General features: G+C 38.2%; 1 pseudogene; it reads right to left on the bottom strand.

The window, feature by feature from the left end:
- Nucleotides 1-1,564: 1,564 nt before the first annotated feature.
- On the bottom strand, nt 1,565-10,476 carry LOC121218387 (G-type lectin S-receptor-like serine/threonine-protein kinase At4g03230; annotated as a pseudogene).
- Nucleotides 10,477-21,069: the final 10,593 nt, after the last annotated feature.

The following is a 21,069-nucleotide window of genomic DNA, read 5'->3' as shown; positions in this document are numbered from 1 at the left end:
CCGAATTAGGGTCTGAATTTAGCCTGGACTGGTAATTCAGATCCAAGCTCATTAGAATAATTGTCGTTGCAGGGGATTTAGCCTAGATTGGTAATCCCGACAATACTCTATGAGTTTATATTACAAGGGATTTAGCCTGGACTGGTAATCCCACTGTAAGAATGAGGTTCGCGGGAGTGTGCTCTCTGATATGAAATGTGTAAGACCATGGTTGAAAGATACCATGGCAACCTGATATGAAATGTGTAAGACCATGGTTGAAAGATACCATGGCAACGTGATATGAAATGAATAAGACCATGGTTGAAAGATATCATGGCAACATGACAGGAAATGAATAAGACCATGGTTGAAAGATATCATGGCAGCGTGACATGAAATGAATAAGACCATGGTTGAAAGACACCATGGCAACATGACAGAAAATGAGTAAGACCATAGTTGAAAGACACTATGGCATCATGTCAAAGATAAATAAGACCGTGGATAGGAGACGCTATGACATCTGTTGAACAATTGATATTCAGGTAATATGTATCAGATGATGAATGGTTATATGAAATGGTTGTGTGAGATGTTTACAAGAACTGGTCATATGGAAATATATGTACAAAATAGTTGTATGAAATAATTATGAAGATAGATAAACGAAATAAGTATAAGTACATGGAATATAATTTATGTTAAGTTTGATATAAATTATTACCGGAATAACTATACATAAAATATATGGAAATGATGGTGCATGAAATATTGATATAATGAAATGATTGATATATACTTATGAAGAAACGGTAAGAGCATGATATGTTTCATGACATGTACATATATGATTATCTTTGATATGTTGATACAAGGAAATTATGTAAGTTGAGACTATTATTAAACTCAAGTGTGATATGTTGAGAAAATAGATATATCAATGTTGAATTTATATGAGATATGTGCAAGTATACTAACAATGTTGCTATTCGATGCTTATACAAGTGCCAAACTATTGATTGAATGGTAATATATTTATTTATATGATGCATTGAATCGGTAAGTATTTAAAATTTTTTTTAGGTGATCTGCAAATTCTAGTAATGCTTCGAAACCTTGTTTCGACGACGGATACGGGTTAGGGGTGTTACAGCAAACCTATTCATGGCTCTCTTTCTATATATATATATCTCACATTTCATATTGCTTAAGAAAATAAGGGCAATGAGACTTGAGTCTATATAAATATCTGTTTTATAAATTTTATTTTCATATTAATTAGTAATACCTTAAAAAATTTTAGTGTTGTCACTTTAGATCTTTATAAAAGCTTATTCTTGTAAAATTTCAAAAAAAATAGTCTATTTTTATAATATTTTAAAAAAATGACATTTTTTTTTAAAATTAAGTCCAAACATGGGGTAAGACCCGTTTTAAATTTTTTTGGCCCATTCCGATAAATAAAGTTTTAAGTGGCCCATTCCTATATATAAAATACGAAAATATAAATGGAACTGTAGAGAAAAGCTGACATAAATATGATGTTATTGAATACAAATAAATACAAGTATCAAACAGGAAAGAATGCACATCTAGTAAATTCTTACATTTATAAAATAATCAATTTGATATACATATAGATATAGTTATGCAATGTTGGCAGTCATCGGCCTTCTTCCAAGGTGGAGGTGGTAAGCTCTGTATTCCATATCTGGTTACCAGAAGAAGAAGCTGAGCTTAAAAGAGACCTTCTTACAACATATGCAGGTCTTTTCGGGATTGGAAGACTTGGTGTTTCGCTCCCCAACATTAAAAGCACATTCGACACGGCGGGACGGTCGTCTGGGTCTTCTTGTACACATAAGAGCCCAATATTGACACACCTGATGTATTCGTATGCGTTGCAGGATTGACGCAATGACTGCTCCGCTAAATCCAGAGCCCTCCCTTCTTTCCATAGCTTCCAAGCCTGAAACAGTTCAATGTCGAATTAAAACAAGAGCAAAGATAATGATCTCCAAGCATGAATAATCAAAGATTGATGCTTACATAACCTATGAGGCTTAAGGGTTGTTCGGCTTGATAAAATCCGGTGTTCCTTTTTCCACTGATGGTTTCAAGCAATACCATACCAAAACTGAAAACATCTGATTTTATCGAGAAATATCCATCAAGCGCGTGTTCTGGTGACATGTAGCCACTATATGATAACAAGCAGTTGATTTGATCAAGACTTGGAAATTAAAAAAAATTTGCTATTTGGTTCAAACAATCAAGGCTGCTAAAAACTTACTAAGTACCGACTACTCTCTCTGTGCTTGCCTCTATTTGTTTGCCTCCAAAAATTTTAGCCAAGCCGAAATCAATTTTCAGGTTCATCTCTTCATCTAAAAGAATATTGCTTGTTTTTAAATCTCTATGAATAATCCTCAGCCTAAAATCATGGTGGAGATAAAGCAGTACTCGAGCAATTCCCAAGATTGTGTCGAAGCACTTTTCCCAGTCCAACAACACGCACCGCGATCGATCTTGCAATGTTATCATGCCACTTTTAAGTATTCTTAAGCTTACTCTATAATTGAAGAAAGACAAACCCCGAAAAGTGTAAAAATTTCAGGGTTAGAAGCTAACCGAATATGAAGGAATCCAAGCTTTTGTTGGGCATATATTTATAGATTAACATTTTCTCATATCCTTTAACACAATAGCCGAGAAGTCTGACAAGATTACGATGCTGAAGCTTGGCAATCAAAACAACTTCGTTCTTGAATTCCTCTAAACCTTGGCCCGAACCTCTTGAGAGCCTCTTTATAGCAATTTCTTGTCCTCGTGGAAGCTTACCCTGAGTAATGAGAAAAGAATTTCAGGTAATGCAACCCTGTAAGAATTGATATAACAGTGCCATACATAGCCAGTATTACCTTGTAAACAGGTCCAAAGCCACCTTGTCCAAGTTTGTTTGCTTCGGCGAAGTTATCTGTGGCAACTTACATGCTCTTCAGATTGAAATATGGTACATCTATGTCTTCTTTATCATCTTCTTTGAAATCATCTAAATTTATGAAATCTAGGACACGTCTCGGGCTGCCGTACAAGCTAAATTCCAGATTTCCTGGGTTGTAAATCCCAAAATTAAACTCTTTTGAGAATTAAAAAAAAATTATCAAAAGACCTGCTCTTAGAGTTATGAGCACTGACTACCTCGTCTATTGGGCATTCTTCTCCTCTTATGGTTCCAAGCAAAAGCGACGCACAAGATGAACAGCATAGCTGTAGTGACCCCTAGGATGATCAAATACGCTGGCGTCTTTTTCTCTAAAGGTCCTGGACGTTGTTGCAAGGTAGCTTCTAGTAGAGTGGAGAACAATATAAATGGTAAGTAAAGTGTATTTTTTTTTCTAACAAGAAAAGCAGGCACTTATAAACTACATTGAATTTCATCAACTGTTTCCCTAGTTTAAACCATAAAAGAATATATTAAGGCAAATTATAACTTCGTCAGTTCTGACCTGCACTGCAACTGACTTTTGATGAATTCCATATAAAGGGTGGATTGCAAGTGCATATCTTTTTTCCATCGTCTGCCACTTTGCAAGATGAGTTTAGCCAATCATTGCAGTCTTTAAATGACCTACAAATTGGCTCTGGCGGTGGTTTCCACCAAAGTTCTACTTCATAAAACCATTTATTCTCTCCGAAAGAATCTGTACTGAAATTACTCTGGGCAACATAAACATTACACCCACTCACGAAAAATGGAGATAGTCGAGGAAGCCGCAACAACTTTTCTTTTGAATCCCCTGGCCTGCATTTTTCAACTTGGATGGAAAAGCTTTGTGTCTCCTGATTGATGCTACTAACTCGATAGGTTCGACCATTCGCATTGAAGCTAACCAGGCCAGTGTCATTTTCAGTATGGCAGTTGAATTTGAAGTACTTCAGATCACCACAAATCAGTCCAGTGCTAAGAGGGTAAGGAATAATGTTAGTGCCACAAGGCCTACAAATCGTGTTTCCTGAGGTTGCAACAGTGAATATTGGCTGAGCTAAATACAGTTATAAACACATATAGCTTTCTTCGCTTATAACAAAATGTAGGACTGGGGTACCTGAAAGGTGCACACGGAGATAAAGATCGATGCCCCCATCTACATACGACTCCTGACTATTTTTAAGGTCATCAGTCCAAATGAAGCAAGTAAGATTACCTTCAGAACTCTTTAGATAGGTTTCTTTTTCAGCAAATGAATATGCCTGACGGTGGTAGGTTTCAAGGCATTTATCCCTGCATTCGTCTGTGTCATTGACATCAAATTCTGAATATGGCTTTTGCATTTTCATCATGCTTAATTTCAAGAATTTCTTGCGGTGTTGGCCGCACACTGGATATTCTCTTATGCACCCTTCTGAAAAGTCTCCTTTATTCCAGTTCTCCTGTGACTGTGGTTTGAATCCAGGTAAACATTTGCAGGGTACCCTATTTTTGTTATTGCAGCTACTAAATTTATCACAAGCATCAAACACGCTACATCTGTCCCTTGGCTCCCACCATGTCAAAGACCACTTATCTGTTTGATTATCCCTAGTGAAAAACCGCAACTTTCCATCCGAACCCATCACTAATCTGGTGTTGTTGTAGTCGTGGCTTTGGTTTTAGGTTTGCCTGTCACTACAATTTCCCTTTCGATTAAAGAGCATCGAACAACTTACTCCTGTTTTACTGTAACTGGTATTCAGAAGCATAAGGGAAACAAGAGGCGAAATCTCATCATCCCCAATGGACGTTCCAGATAACCCACTTTTCCAATACGGTAACAATTTGTTGTTAGTGATGATGTACTAGTCTTTTCTGTCTGCATCTTGCCGAAAACTGAAGCGTCCTGATGCAGGGTCAAGTAGACTTTTCCATGAGGTCAATACCAAGTTGTTAATCTTCATACCAGGAAGGAACGTATCTGTAAGATAATGAAAACTTTGCCACACTACGCTCGTTGAGAAATTATCAAGACCTTCACTCAAAATCAAATTTCCAGAATCCAAGAGCTTCAGCGACCTCGAAGAAGGAGATGAAATGCCTACTAGAGCGGTCAAGTTATTTTGACGGTTACTTTTATCGGAGCATGAGGTTATGTTGAAAGCTGGACTGCAATGCAACATGGAGCCAAAAGCTTGCTACTGTCGAGACCAGCAGCTATCGAGCTCAGCTCATTTTGCTTGGTGCGCACGAATGGTTTTTGAACCGAATGAAGCAACCAACTTTGCTGCTTTGTTTTGATGTAATTTGGTTCAGTTCAACTTTAGTTTGTTTGTAATGCTAGTTAAACTTAAGTTAGTGACAAGATCTTTTGATGTAATGGCTGATTGGTCAGCTATGTTTGATTATTTTTTGGCTAGTGATTAGGTTTGTATTAGTTGGGGCAGTTAAATACATTAGGTAACTGTCAATGTACAATGTAACTCTTTTATATATTTCAAGTTGAATGAAAAATGATGTATGTTCAGTCACAACATTGCTGAGTATTTTGATTTTTGACCAAATTTTTGCTTTGCTTTGCCTCGATTCTTCTTGCTTCAGTCTTGCAAACACTGAGTTGCAACTTTGTTTTGATGTTTGCTGCTGCCATTGTTCCAACAAATGGTATCATGAGCCCGAGTCTTTGAGGGGCCTTTGTATGCAATCTGTTGTGTTCGAATCAAAACCAACAGCAAGTTCAAAATTTGGTAAGATTGAAGCATTTAAAATCAGTTTAGCAGAATGAGTTTCACTCCACCACCTCCACCAGTGTTCACTGGAGAAAACTATCACATTTGGATAGTTAAAATGAAGACTTATCTCCAGGCACATGATCTTTGGAGTGTGATCGAGAATGATGCTGAACCACCTCCATTGAGAGCCAATCCCACCATTGCACAGATGAGGCAACATACTGAGGAGCGAGCCAAGAAGCATAAGGCTATGGCCTGCTTGCAAAATGGAGTCTCTGATGTGATATTTACTCGCATCATGGCCTGTGACTCACCTAAGCAGGCTTGGGAGAAGCTGAAGGAGGAGTTCATGGGGACTGATAAGACAAGGCAACAGCAAGTAATCAACCTCAGGAGAGACTTTGAAAATTTGAGGATGAAGGAGTCTGAGACCATCAAGCAGTACTCAGACAGGATAATGGCCATTGTCAACAGCATTAGGCTCCTGGGAGTGGACTTCACAGAGAGCAGAGTTGTTGAAAAGGTTATTACAACTCTCCTTGAGAAATTTGAGTCTAAAATCTCTTCACTTGAGGACTCGAGGGACTTATCAGCCATTTCATTGTCTGAGCTGATAAATTCCCTATATGCACTTGAGCAAAGGAGGGCAAATAGGCAGGAAGAGAATCCTGAAGCTGCTTTCCAGGCTAAAGCCAGTGAAGGCTCGAGTGTGAGTGCAAAAGGCAAGAAGCCTTGGCACAATAGAAGGGTCAAGTCAGGAAGAGATGAAGCAAAAAGGGTGTTCCCACCATGTGTTCATTGCAAGAAGACAACACATTCAGAAAAGTATTGCTGGTTTAGGCCAGATATTCAGTGTAGAAAATGCAAAACAGTTTGGCCATGTGGAGAAGGTGTGCAAGGGCAAACCAAGGGAGGCTACTCTGCAACAAGCTAGACCTGCTGAGGACATTCAAGCTCAGGAGGAGCAAGTGTTCACAGCAACTTGTTTTGTTGGCACAACCAAGGCCAGCAATGATTGGCTACTAGACAGTGGCTGCTCACACCATATGGCAGCAGATGAGAAGCTGTTCAAAAGCCTAGACAGAAGCTTCCACTCGAAGATTAGAATTGGAGATGGTAGGCTGATTGAGGCTAAAGGCAAGGGCAGTGTGTTGATTAGCACTGGTTCAGGTAACAAGCTGATCTCAGATGTGTTTTTTGTACCTGACTTAGACCAGAATTTGCTTAGTGTAGGCTAATTAGTTGAAAAGGGCTATACATTGGTTTTTAAGGATGGTTGTTGTATTGTTCAAGACATGAATGGTCTGGAGTTAGTCACAGTCTCTATGACTGATAGGTGCTTCATGCTGGATGTTAGCCAAATAGAAAGAAAGGCATACACCAGCCTTGTTGAAAGCACTGACTTGTGGCATAGGAGACTAGGCCATGCAAATTTTAGATCCATCGATCTGTTACATAGGCTGAATCTGGTTGATGACATTTCAAAAATTGAAGCTAGTGGGAATGTTTGTGAGGTTTGTCAGCTTGGTAAGCAGGCTAGACTGCCTTTTCCTGCTGACAGTGCTTGGAGAGCTCAAGACAAGCTTGAATTGGTGCACTCTGATGTTTGTGGCCCTATGAGAACACCTTCAATCAGTGAGAACAGGTACTTTGCCTTGTTTATAGATGATTTAACAAGGTTGTGCTGGGTCTACTTCTTGAAGCAAAAGTCAGAAGTGTTTGAAGCCTTCTGCAAATTCAAGGCTTATGCTGAAAATCAGCCAGGCTGCAAAATTAGAGCCTTGAGGACTGATAATGGATCTGAATATGTGTCTGAGAGATTTCAGAAGCTTTGTGACAGTGCTGGGATTCACCATCAGCTCACAACAGTCTATACTCCTCAACAGAATGGAGTCTGTGAGAGAAAGAATAGGACTGTACTGAACATGGCCAGGTGCCTCTTGTTTCAAGGCAAGCTTCCAAGTCAGTTTTGGGCTGAGGCAGTCAACACCTCAGTGTATCTGCTCAACAGACTGCCAACTAGAGCAGTCAAGGATAAGACTCCTTTTGAGGCTTGGTATGGAGTCAAACCTGTGGTAACACACTTAAAAGTGTTTGGCTGTGTATGTTATGCACTTATTCCAGTAGAGAAAAGGACCAAGCTTGAGAGCAGAGCAACTCCAGGAATCTTTGTTGGCTACAGCAGCAACAAGAAGGGCTATAGAGTGTATGATCCTACAGCAAAGAAGGTTTTAGTCAGCAAGGATGTTAAGTTTGATGAGGAAAAGGTGTGGAATTGGAATGGTGTTGTGGCTGACTTGTCTGAATTGGACCAGTTAGACTTGGTTGCTGAACCTGCAGAAGAAGGACCAAGTAATGATGCTGTCGATGATATATCAGTGAGGGGCACCAGAACTTTGGTTGATGTTTATCAGAGGTGCAATGTTGCTGTGATTGAGCCCTCAGACTTTGAAGAGGCTGCTAAAAACAGAAGCTGGATGAAAGCTATGGAAGCTGAGTTGGAAATGATCAACAAAAATCAGACTTGGGAGTTGGTGAGCAGACCAGAACACAAGAGGGTCATAGGAGTTAAATGGGTGTATCGGGCAAAGTACAATGCTGATGGCTCACTGAACAAGCACAAGGCCAGGCTTGTGGTGAAGGGCTACAATCAGCAGTATGGTGTTGACTACCTAGAAACTTTTGCTCCAGTGGCAAGACTGGATACAATTAAGCTGCTGTTTGCTTTAGCAGCTCAGAAGCAGTGGAGAGTTCACCAATTGGATGTCAAATCAGCATTCCTGAATGGTTTTCTCAAGGAGGAGATCTTCATCGAGCAACCTGAAGGTTTTGAAGTTGTTGGACATGAAGACAAAGTGTATAAGTTGAGAAAGGCCCTCTATGGCCTGAAACAGGCACCAAGGGCCTGGTATGACAGAGTTGATGCCTACCTGACCAAACTTGGATTTGTAAAGAGCCTTAGTGAGCCTACTCTATATGTTAAAAGGTCAGAACATGAAACCTTGTTGATAGTCTCCTTGTATGTGGATGATTTGCTTGTGACAGGGAGCAAAATCGAGTTCATTGATCAGTTCAAGGTCCAAATGCAGCAAGTGTTTGAGATGACAGATTTGGGGATCATGACTTACTTCCTTGGCATGGAAGTGCACCAATCTGATCGAGGTATCTTCATCAGCCAACACTCATTTGCTTTGAAGATCCTAGACAAATTTTGCATGCATAACTGTAAAGCAGTCAGCACACCTGTGGCTCAAGGAGAAAAGCTGACTAGCAGTGGTGATCAGCAGAGGGTTGATGAGAGGCACTATCGAAGCCTAGTTGGTTGTCTGTTGTATCTAACAGCAACCAGGCCAGATATCATGTTTGGTGTCAGCCTGTTATCGAGATTTATGCATTGTTGCAATGAGGCACATTTGAAGGCAGCAAAGAGGATCCTAAGATACATCAAGGGCACTGCTAGTTTTGGTGTAATGTTTGAAAGTCAGAACCAACTGAAACTAGAAGGCTACTCTGACAGCGACTGGGCAGGATCTCTCGATGACATGAAGAGTACCTCTGGATACTTCTTCACACTTGGATCGGGCATGTTTTGCTGGAGTTCTAAGAAGCAACAAACTGTTGCTCAGTCCACAGCTGAAGCAGAGTACATTGCTGCAGCAGGAGCAGTTAATCAGGCCATTTGGCTAAGAAAGCTGCTTTATGACCTTAATGAAACTCAAGATGAAGCAACTGAAATCTGGGTGGACAATCAGTCTGCAGTTGCAATAGCCAAGAACCCTGTGTTCCATGGCAAGACTAAGCATTTTAAGATCAAATTGCATTTTGTTAGAGAGGCTGAACAAGCAAAGGAAGTCAGCCTTGTGCATTGCAGCTCAGGAGCACAATTGGCTGACATAATGACCAAGCCCTTAGGGGCTGCTCGATTTGAATCTTTGAGAAGTGCAATTGGAATGTGTTGCATACAGTCCAAGGAGGAGTGTTGAAAGCTGGACTGCAATGCAACATGGAGCCAAAAGCTTGCTACTGTCGAGACCAGCAGCTATCGAGCTCAGCTCATTTTGCTTGGTGCGCACGAATGGTTTTTGAACCGAATGAAGCAACCAACTTTGCTGTTTTGTTTTGATGTAATTTGGTTCAGTTCAACTTTAGTTTGTTTGTAATGCTAGTTAAACTTAAGTTAGTGACAAGATCTTTTGATGTAATGGCTGATTGGTCAGCTATGTTTGATTATTTTTTGGCTAGTGATTAGGTTTGTATTAGTTAGGGCAGTTAAATACATTAGGTAACTGTCAATGTACAATGTAACTCTTTTATATATTTCAAGTTGAATGAAAAATGATGTATGTTCAGTCACAACATTGCTGAGTATTTTGATTTTTGACCAGATTTTTGCTTTGCTTTGCCTCGATTCTTCTTGCTTCAGTCTTGCAAACACTGAGTTGCAACTTTGTTTTGATGTTTGCTGCTGCCATTGTTCCAACAGGTTACCATCATCGTCGATGCCGAAAACCCAGGTCGTGGAATTAGACATTGGTTCATCCCTGTTGGCAACCCACACAATTGTCATTGGTTCCAAGCTATTGTAATACCAGATCCCAACGTAGGAGCTTCCACTGTTGGGAGTGAAAAACCCAAGTGCGAATTTCTCACCCGCAGATATGAGTGGTCCTTTCGAGCTATTAAGTGGGTTATCAAACGTTATGGTGTCTCTTGCAAAGCAGCAGTCGAGGCAAAAGTATAAGAACAACGCACACAATGAGAAGCTATGAAAGAACATGCGATTTGTAGAGTTTGAAATGAAGAATAAGCTAAAGACTCTCTTGCTACCACTCAAGGACGCCATTGCACTATACAATGAGCGCTCTATATTTCTCATTTGTCCCAGTCTGATCTTTAAAAGCCTAAGATTGTAGCACGTTGACCCCGCTGAGTCTCGTAGTCAAGCCCCCGCCACATTTAAGGCTTAGTTTAGTGATCTATCTCGAGCTTAAAAATTCAACAAGAAATTCCAATCATGTGACAAATTAATAAAGGTTTCCAGCAACCAAAAGTGATGCTCTTGGGAATACAGGTTCGAAGACGAAATTATTATAATTAACCATAAACTCGAAGATGAATCATAAAATCAATAATATCAAAAGGTAATAATAATAATAATAATAATAAAATATAGGTTTCCAACAAAAAATTGAGAATACGGAATACTACTTTAACAGAATAAAAAAGTATTCATGCATGTATGATAATAGTAAACAAATAAAATATGTAAACCACGTGTTTTGTAGACTTGAAAAAAAAATTTTACGAGTGTCGTATTTGGAGATTTTGTCTTGCCATATTTATATTTGATGTTTCTTTTTTATTTGAAATATAGTAAAATTTTTTGTTAATATTAAAATGATTATGTTTAAAAGTTTTTTAAAATATTTTTAAAAAATAATTCGACATTTATGGGGGGCAATTTACTAAAAAAAGTCCTTTTTTTGTTAATTATCGAAATGGTCCGACTTTTTTATTATTTAAGGGAAAGGACCATTTTTCCCGAAAGCGCGTCCACGTCAGCACGAAGTCAGTGTCCATGTCAGCAAAACGCTCCCCCAGGGACACGTTTTGTCCCTTTTTTTAGGGTTAAGGTTTTACTAGTTTAGGGTTTTTAGCGGTTTAGGATTTTTAGTGTTTTTTAAGGGAAAATTTAACGAACACTTAGATTTGAAGGTTAATTAATTAAATTAACTATGAAAATAAAAAAAATCAATTATATTAGGGTTTATGGTTTTTTAAGGTTAGGGTTTTTGATTGTTTTAAGGTTAGGGTTTTAGTGGGTTTAGGGTTTTTAGAGTTTTTTTAAGGGAAAAATTAATGAACACCTAGAGTTGAGGGTTAATTAATTAAATTAACTATAAAAATAAGAAAAAAAATTAATTAAATTAGGGTTTAGTAGTTTAGGGTTTAGTAGTTTAGAGTTTTTGGTGGTTTAGGATTTTTAGTGGTTTAGGATTTTTAGTGTTTTTTAAGGGAAAATTTAATGAACACTTAGAGTTGAGGGTTAATTAATTAAATAAACTATGAAAATAAGAAAAAATCAATTAAATTAGGGTTTAATAGTTTAGGGTGTAGTGGTTTAGAGTTTTTTATGGTTTAGGGTTTTTAGTGGTTTAGGATTTTTAGTATTTTTTAAGGGAAAAATTAATTTAATTAGAGTTGAGGGTTAATTAATTAAATTAACTATGAAAATAAAAATTAATTAAATTAGGGTTTAGGGTTTTTTAGGGTTTATTAATTAAATTACGGAAAAAAGCTCCCACGTGGACGCTCTTTTACTACAGTAGTATCTGAAAAAATAAATTTGAGAAGATGTTTCTAAACAAATAGTGTACAAAACTCTTCAAGAAGGATGCACTGTCAGCAAAATAATGGAAAAAAGCTCACACGTGGACGCTTTTTTGCTATAGTGATATCTGATAAAATAATTTTGAGAAGATGTTTCTGAACAAATAGTGTCAAAAACGCTTCAAGAAGGATGCACTCTGTCAGTAAAATAATGGAAAAAAGCTCTCACGTGGACGCTCTTTTGCTACAGTAATATCTGATAAAATAATTTTTAAAAGATGTTTCTGAACAAATAGTGTCAAAAATACTTCAAGAATGATGCACTTTCAGAAAAATTACGGAAAAAAGCTCCCACATGGACGCTCTTTTGCTATAGTGGTATCTAATAAAATAATTTTGTGAAGATGTTTCTGAACAAATAGTGTCAAAAACGCTTTAAGAAGGATGCACTTTTAGCAAAATTATGGAAAAAAGCTCCCACGTGGACGCTCTTTTGCTACAGTGGTATCTAATAAGATAATTTTGAGAAGATGTTTCTAAACAAATAGTGTCAAAAACGCTTCAAGAATGATGCACTTTCAGCAAAATTACAGAAAAAAGCTCTCACGTGGACGCTCTTTTGCTACTGTAGTATTTGAAAAAGCCTTTGACTATAAATGAGCCAAACTTAATTCTCAGGTTGCATAAGTTACAGCAAGAGAAATTGAGGCTAAAGTAAAATAGAAACTGAGGATGGGTGAACGTGTTAGTGCTGTTATTTACTATGATGGCGAGGGCCGTGACACCGAGAATGGTGTTGTTTTTTTATCAAATAGCACAACACGACTGGTTTTTAACCAGAACATAGATTTCACAGAACTTCGTAAAAGAATTAGTCGTAAAATCTTCGGAACAACGCCAATGAAAGTTTTGTCTATTAAGTATTGATTTTGTACTTCGGTAGATTCCGTAAGATATGATCATTCGACATCAAAGGTCCTCGTAGCTTAGAGGCAATGGTGCAGACTCATCTTGCTAGTGGATCACCCTATCTTGAGTTATATGTACAATTTTCATCACCAATTGATGCATTTGCGACCTCGACATCTAATGTTGTTCGAGAGGAATACACGACCTCTGCCCGACACTCCATTAGTGGGTGGCAAAACACGGAAGCACCTATGTTTGGTAGCAGTATGGAATACACAACCCCTGCACACACTTCGTTGGTGGATGGGACATGTACCTCGGTGGGTCGATGTTTGATACTGGAAATACGTACTAGGGAATGACATCAACTTCTAGTGGTTGGCAATCCACATCAGATTGGGGACGTTATGAAACATCTAGAAGAAGGGATGATATACTCCCTACGAAATCCACCAGCGAGGGGACCTTGTTCGTTGCAGATGATGGTGGGTCGAATGATAAGTTCAATGTGCATCCACCTCTAGAGCCCGGCCCCGATGGTGCAGAAGTTGGATTATTTTCTGAACTAGAGCCTTTTCCAACCATACCTGAAGATGTTGAATGGGGTTCAGATGAAGAAGAAGAAGATCCACGATTCAGGGCGTACTCGCCTTCAGCCCACATGCATAATGTCGATCTATCTCAAGATGATGCGTTGGAGTTTCTAGATCTACCACACAGAAGGCGTAACCTTACAAGTTCGTCATTGGATTCGGGTGAAATTGAATTTGGTAGGGAGTTTTCCAATAAGGATAGTTTTTTTGCTACATTGAACAACATAGCATCATGAACGGGGTTAATTACAACGTGGTTAAATCCAAATTCAATAAGTTTGAGGCCAAGTGTGCAGTGCAAGATGGTATGTGTTCATGAAAAATCATGGCCTCATTGAGGAAAAAGACAGGCTTCTGGGAGATAAAAAAGTACAAAGGTCCACATTCATATGTTGGCGGTAAAGTATCATTAGCTATTTAGGGTTTTTGAATAAAACTGTTATTACCTAATGTTGCATTATTTAACATACTTTGTTGGCAGGTGTTCTACAAGATCATCCTAAGATGGATTCAGATATGATTGCTAGCTTAATACTACTGACGTTGAACGCGGATCCGAAGACTTCAGTGCCAGTCTTAATTGCCAATATTCGTAGCCAATTGAAGTATACGCCCTCTTACCGTAAGTTTTGGATAGCTAAGCAGAAGGTGTTAGAAAAGATGTATGGTAGGTAGGACGCTTCATATAATGAAGTGTGGAAATGGTGTCGGGTGCTGGAGAGATATGTCCCAGGTTGCATAACAGACCTTGAAACAACACCTGCATACTACAACGACCGATTGCTCCGTGGATGCCAAGTGTTCAAACGTCTGTTCTGGAGCTTTAAGCAATGTCAGGACGCATTTATATACTGCAAGTCATTGGTACAAATTGACGGTACCTTTATGTATGGTAGATATACCCATTGGCTATTGCTAGCTGTGGCACAGGATGGCAATGGGAGAATCATTCCAATTGCGTTGGCAATAACACCGGGGGAGTCAATGTAATATCCTGATTTTGGGCCTAGTCGGAATAGTGGTTTCGTGACCACAAAATCTGAGATAGAAATAATTATTTTATGATTATTTTAAGGTCTATGATATGATTGCATGATTGTGTGAAAATTTCGTGAAGAAATTTTATGCATAAAGTGCTTAAATTGAAATTAGGGACTAAATCGAATAATTTACAAAACTTGCATTCTAGAAGTTTCTAGTATGAAATTGTTTTGAAATATTAATTAGGTCTTAAATAGAAATTTTACCAATTTCTAAGTCTATGGACAAAAATTGGACATGGATGGAATTTTTGGAAAGTTTAGTAGTAAGGGCATTTTGGTCATTTAGGGGTAAAATGAATTAAAATACAAAATTAAAAGCCAATTTTGCTCATCTTCAACCCCATGGCTGAATATAGCAAGGAGAAACCATGGATAGGGTTTTTCAAGCTTCCAAGCTCGATTGTAAGTCCGTTCTAGCCTCGTTTTTAATGATTTTTACGTTTTTGGAGTCCCGATAGCTCAATTTAGCTTATGCTAGCAATAATTTAACCTAGGGTTTATATTTGGAAAAATACCCATAGGTGAAATTTGTGTATTTTGGTGTTTTATGATAGAATATGAGGTTTTAAATTATGTTAGACAACTTGTGCTACTCGGTTTTAAGTGAAAACGAGCAAAAGGGCTTAATCGGTAAAAATACCTAATAGTCATAAGTACATGTTAGAGTGAGAATTTGATATTGCCATAGAAGGGAAAAATGATCAGCATGTCATAAAACATAAGAAAATAGGCTGAAGTTTAATTTACGAGCTTTGGGGCAAAAGTATAAATATGCAAAAGTTTAAGGGTAAAATTGTAATTTTTCCAAAATATGATTTTGGGTCAATTTGAATAATGTGAGTCCTAATTAGACTATATTTTAAATGATAGAGCAAGGAAAACTGAAATTCGGGCTAAAATGGGGAAAATACCAAGTTGTGGACGAAATGGTAAAAGTAGCCATTTTCGCATACGAGGTAAGTTCATATGTAAATGTTGGTAACATAGTTATTGTTTTAAATGTTTTAATGCTATTTAAATGATATGATAATTATTATGAAATATCATACTTGTGACAATTGTTTGATAATATGTCAAATTATGTGATATACTTGGAAAATGTGAAATACTACCGAGTATCGGTATCGACATTCCATAGAAGATGGTTGAGACATATGATTGGGAAAAATGGCCCGTTGAACCTTATGAATGGATTAGGATACAAGTGACATGTCACTGGGATATTTGGGCATCCGAACTCGTTGAGTTGAGTCCGAGTTCACTTATGGATACGAGCGTCCGAACTCGTTGAGTTGAGTCCGAGTTCGTGAGATGTAACTAGGCATCCGAGCTCGTTGAGTTGAGTTCGAGTTCACTTATGGATGCGAACGCCCGAGCTCGTTGAGTTGAGTCCGAGTTCGCTTATGGGCAGGTTACATGGTAGCTTGGCTACATATGTGGCACTTATGTGCAAACTTTCCATGTATCCGAATTATATTCCGATGTGTTCAACGGGTAAAGTTCTACTGAAATGGAGGAATACTCAAGATGAAAGGGACGTATTGGTAAGTGTTGTGAAATGGGTACTTTGAACAGGTATGTACTTAACCCTCGGGTTGAAAAATCGATATAACAACAATATGATAAAATGATAAATGAAAATGTGATATGAATGTCTTGGTGATGATTATGCAAATGATGTTTTATGTTTGCTTATATGGTTATGTTACTTGCTATTTGCATGTGAACTTATTAAGCATTTATGCTTACTCCCTCCTTCTCATTCCTTGTAGTTTTGAAAAGCCAGCTCGGAAATCAGGAACGGTCGGAGGCTCGCTCACACTATCCATATACCATCTTGGCATAATGGCTTGTATATTTTGAGTATGGCATGTATAGCATTATAATCATTTTGTATATATAGTCTTATGATATGGTTATTGAGTGGTATGGAAATGCTTGGTAATGATTAGCCATTGGAATGGCTAATCATGATCATATTTGGTGTTATGTATGTCAAATTGCTAGCTAATCCAAGGAAACCATGAAATAGGTAAAATTTACCATAAAACAGATTCAGACAGCAGTAGTGACGAGAATTTGAAAAATCACTAAAAATAGTAGAATAAGTTATGGAATCGAAGCTTGATGAGTCTATTTTCATATGGAAGAAGCGAAACAGGTATATGAGCTATATTTTATGAGATGTTTAAATTTTTGTGAAACAGGGCCTGAGCGATTTCTGGATCCCCTATTCTGACTTTGGAAATTCACCATAAATTTTACAAAGATAATTAGAAGTCATGATTTATATGTACAGATTCCTTATTGAGTCTAGTTTTATTAGAGATAAACGGCATAGTCATTGAAGCTTTGTACAGGGAGATATCTGATTCGTAATACACAGAGGTTAGAGTAGTCAAACCCTAAAATAGGGGAGATTTTAACTAATAAACTGTACTAATTGGCCCGACCAAAAATTCTAGAAAACAATTAGTAGATAGATATATGAATCTAGTTTCAGGAAAAATTTACAGAATTGGATTTCGAGTTTCGGAACTCGAGATATGATTTTTAAAGCGACTGTGATGCAGTTAGCCAGCTTGTCTGGAAATTTTAAAAAGAATTGTATGACCTGTTTAAGTAATGAATTAAGTCCGTTAACACCTCGTGTTCGACTCCGGCAACGGTATCGGGTACGGGGCATTACAGTCAACTAATGACTGAGATTTCTTTCTTTCGAGGTTAAGGAGGCATGTCTTCCCCCAACTTGATATATGCATTATATCGTATCAGGGTACTGGAATACTAGCCACAATTGAGCGACAAGGAAGCCAATGGCATTGCACACACCATCGGTATTGCCTAAGGCATGTTACGTCCAACTACTACAGGCAATATCGATCAACAACTGAACGACGAGAAGTGACCAATATGGTATTTAATCTCTATTAATATAATTTCGTTTGTAATATTCAATTTATTCTGAATGGAAGAGTGGTATGTAATTTTCGTTATCAACTTATATTGGCAGGGTATGAGATAAGTAAGGACCGTTTTCATGAGATGTTAGTGATTTTGCATTCAGTTAACAAAGAAGGCGCAGACTACCTTTGTAACATACATTTCGAATAGTGGGTACAAGCATACGACGACGGCCTACGATATGGTCATATGACCTCAAACTTGGTTGAATGCATAAATTTTGTTCTAAAAGGAACACGTCATTTACCGATAACAGCTGTTGTGCGAGAGACATATTTTCCTTTAGCGGCACTATTTCCAAAGCGAGTAGCGAGTTATAAAGGCCAAATGCAGGGAGGCCATGTATGGTGCGCAAATATATTGCTAGAGATTAATAAGGCGAAGGCACGAGCCAACACCATGCACACAATCTGTCACGATTGCGACAACCTATGGTTTCGTGTGACGGAGTTTGATAGACCGAACCAAGGTATTATTGGCGGGCAATATCGTGTACACTTAAGAAATAGGACATGCGACTATGGGGTGTTTGACGCACTACGTTATCCATGCGCTCATGTAATTGCAGCTTGTTAGAATCTCCGTCTGGATCTCATGACATATGTCGACCAAGTGTACAAAATAGAATACATGTACAATGTGTGAAGACACGTATTCCCACTAATCCCAAATGAACGTAAGTGGTCGTCTGTATCGCTTGCTCTGTTTAAGCTGTTACCGGATAGAGAATTGCATCGCAAACCAAAGGGTCGACCTTGCTCGACTAGAATACGTAATAATATGGATATCCAAGAAAAAATGAACCAACAGAGGTTGTGCGGATTGTGTAGGAACCCAGGCCATATAACTCGATCATGTCCAAATCGGAATAGTTGATAGTTATTGTAATAAAATTATGTTTCATTATTTATATTTTATTAAAAATATTAAAAATATTACCGTAGTCAAAATAACATTTATTTTAATAAAAATTATTGGCTAATTTAAAATAATATTTATTATATTAAAATTAAAAAAAAAGTAAAGTACAATTATAATATTAAAAACAATTTTTATTTTATTATATGAAATTATATAAAAAAAGTTTCTACAAATATATTAAAAAAATCAATGTTGCTACCGGTCGAAATCAGTGCCACATGGGGGGGTCGTCAACGGTTACGCGCTGGATTCCTCATTGGTTCAGTTTTCGACGAGGGTTGTGGTTGCTCCGATGGGGATTGTGGTTCCACCGGCAGGGGATCTGGTTGTGAGTGTCGGGAGGATGACCCACATTGATAAAATAATGAGTGCGGAGGTGTTTGCATCACCCATGGTAGAGGTGTTTGAATCTCATAAGGCGGTGGGGAATGGTAAAAAGAAGAGCTCCCCGACGGGGCCTCGTGCGATCCCTCATGCGACGGTGGCCTATTGATCGATGGTTGACTCGGAGTAATTGGGAACAGCGATGAATCGGGCCATGCATTCCAACCTGCCATAGGACTGGGAAAAGGAAACATAAAAGGGTTAGGATACATATAAGGGCTAGGATACGCACCTGGTATAGTCTGAAAAGGCTGTGATATGGTTGTCGTTGGTTGAAGTGTTAGCGGGCCAGGTGGCTGTGTGGGCGCTGTTGATGGGCCCGCGTCATCCCTTCTTCTTGGATTTAAAGGGGCCCGCCGTTCCATTTGCACACGAATTTGTCGTCGCCTCTCCTCTTCTGATAGTAAATATAGCTTGCCATGGATCTTAAACCATGGCATGTATTTCGGCACGCATGCTAACTCAAGAACGATGATCGATTCCTGAGTAGTTATATAGTCATATCGATTTTCCCACATTTTAATATATTCTGACCAGTGTCTCGGCCAATCCGTATTCAATAGCCGTAAGTCGACTTTGTGCTCATCATCGAGCACCTCAGGTTCCACAGGAATCGGTTGTCGAAATTCAAATTACCGTAATATCCTATCTAACTGGTATATCTCCACAATAGCATAGTTTACCAATGGGACCTTCACATGCCAAATGTTCGGATTTTGAAAAAATTCATCCAGAATTACTGCCCGAATTGTCGGATCCTCGTATGGTGTCCATTGAAACTATATGAACATGATAATAATGTTAGTTATATAGGTAATACTAAATACTAAATAATAAATACAAAACGATTATTTTATTATGTATATATATTTTATTTCATACTTACTTGTGCTTCTGACCGTTGGTCTAATAGAAGCCGTATATCTTCAAGAGATGTGGGTATTCCAACATAACTCATCGAATGGTTCCACCTAACTAAATATTTTTTTAGCATACAATTATATTTTAAATCTACGTAATAAATGTAAAATATAATATAAAATTTACCTCGTTATTAATGGGAATGTATATAGGTGGTTCACTCGATGACGTAAAAATAGAAAGCGAAACCGTGCCCATGATTGCAGTAGTGATAGGCATCCTCTGATTTTGGCTTTATTCGGTCGTGCCGCCCCGCACATCTCCCGATACAATGTTGCTAACATGTCAGACCCCCAACTTAATTCACCTGCTGCTCTAAAATCAACGAGTTTCAACAGCCATCTCAGATGTACGCGGTTTCATGATAAGTCTGGCATCAGATAACCTCCAATCATCTCAAGAATGTATGCCCGAGCATATCGTATTCCTTCGAGTTCAGTCAATTCATTATTCGGCTCTGGGAATGTGTCTCGTAACCAGCCCATCTCGATCCGACCTCCGTTAATATTATCCAATATAGCACCGAAAAGCTCGTAGCATACGGCTCCCCAATCAGTAGATGATGCGGACCCGGTGACTGCGTACCCATCCACCGGCAACCCTAATTGCAATTGCACATCTTCTAAAGTGACAGTACACTCTCCGTATGGAAGATGGAAAGTGTGTGTCTCGGGTCTCCACCTCTCTATCAATGCACTGATTAATTTCGTGTCCAACTTGCACCCCCGGCCTATCATGGCCACGTGCCAAAAACCCGCTTCCCGTAGGAACTTCTCTATCAACAGCGATAGAGGACCAGGCATATTACGAATATAGCATTGCAACACCCGATCTACAGACTGTTATAAAAAAATTATAAAATAAATATTAATTAAAAGTGCATAAATGAAAAAAAATTAAATACGATTCAAAAATTAATTAAGTTGATTACTTGCCATTGTCATTTGCTCGACGAAGATGTGTTTCTTATCGAGACGAATTAATAAACAAGCCATTGCTAACATGATCGAATATTTTTGTAATTTAAAAAATAAAACTAATTCAAAAAAAATTAAACACAGTTTTTTTTGCAAAAATTAGAGACAACTTTGACAAAAATTGAAAGAAATTTGAGAGAATTTGGAAAGAATTTAGAGAGAATTGTTGTGAGAGGACTATTGTGTGAAAAAATGAAAAGGGGGAGGGGCCTTTTATAGTTTTTTTTTTACCGTTGGAGTTCAAACCTTCAAGTGACTGTTGGAGCGGGGCAAAACGCTCCTCCAGGGACGCGTTTTGCTGACATGGACACTGACTCCGCGCTGACGTAGACGCGCTTT

The sequence above is a fragment of the Gossypium hirsutum genome, chromosome A03 (genome assembly GCF_007990345.1).
Source record: "Gossypium hirsutum isolate 1008001.06 chromosome A03, Gossypium_hirsutum_v2.1, whole genome shotgun sequence".
NCBI classification, from domain to species: domain Eukaryota; kingdom Viridiplantae; phylum Streptophyta; class Magnoliopsida; order Malvales; family Malvaceae; genus Gossypium; species Gossypium hirsutum.
Note: the sequence above shows the minus strand (reverse complement) of the source record. Positions and strands in the feature narration are given on the sequence as shown.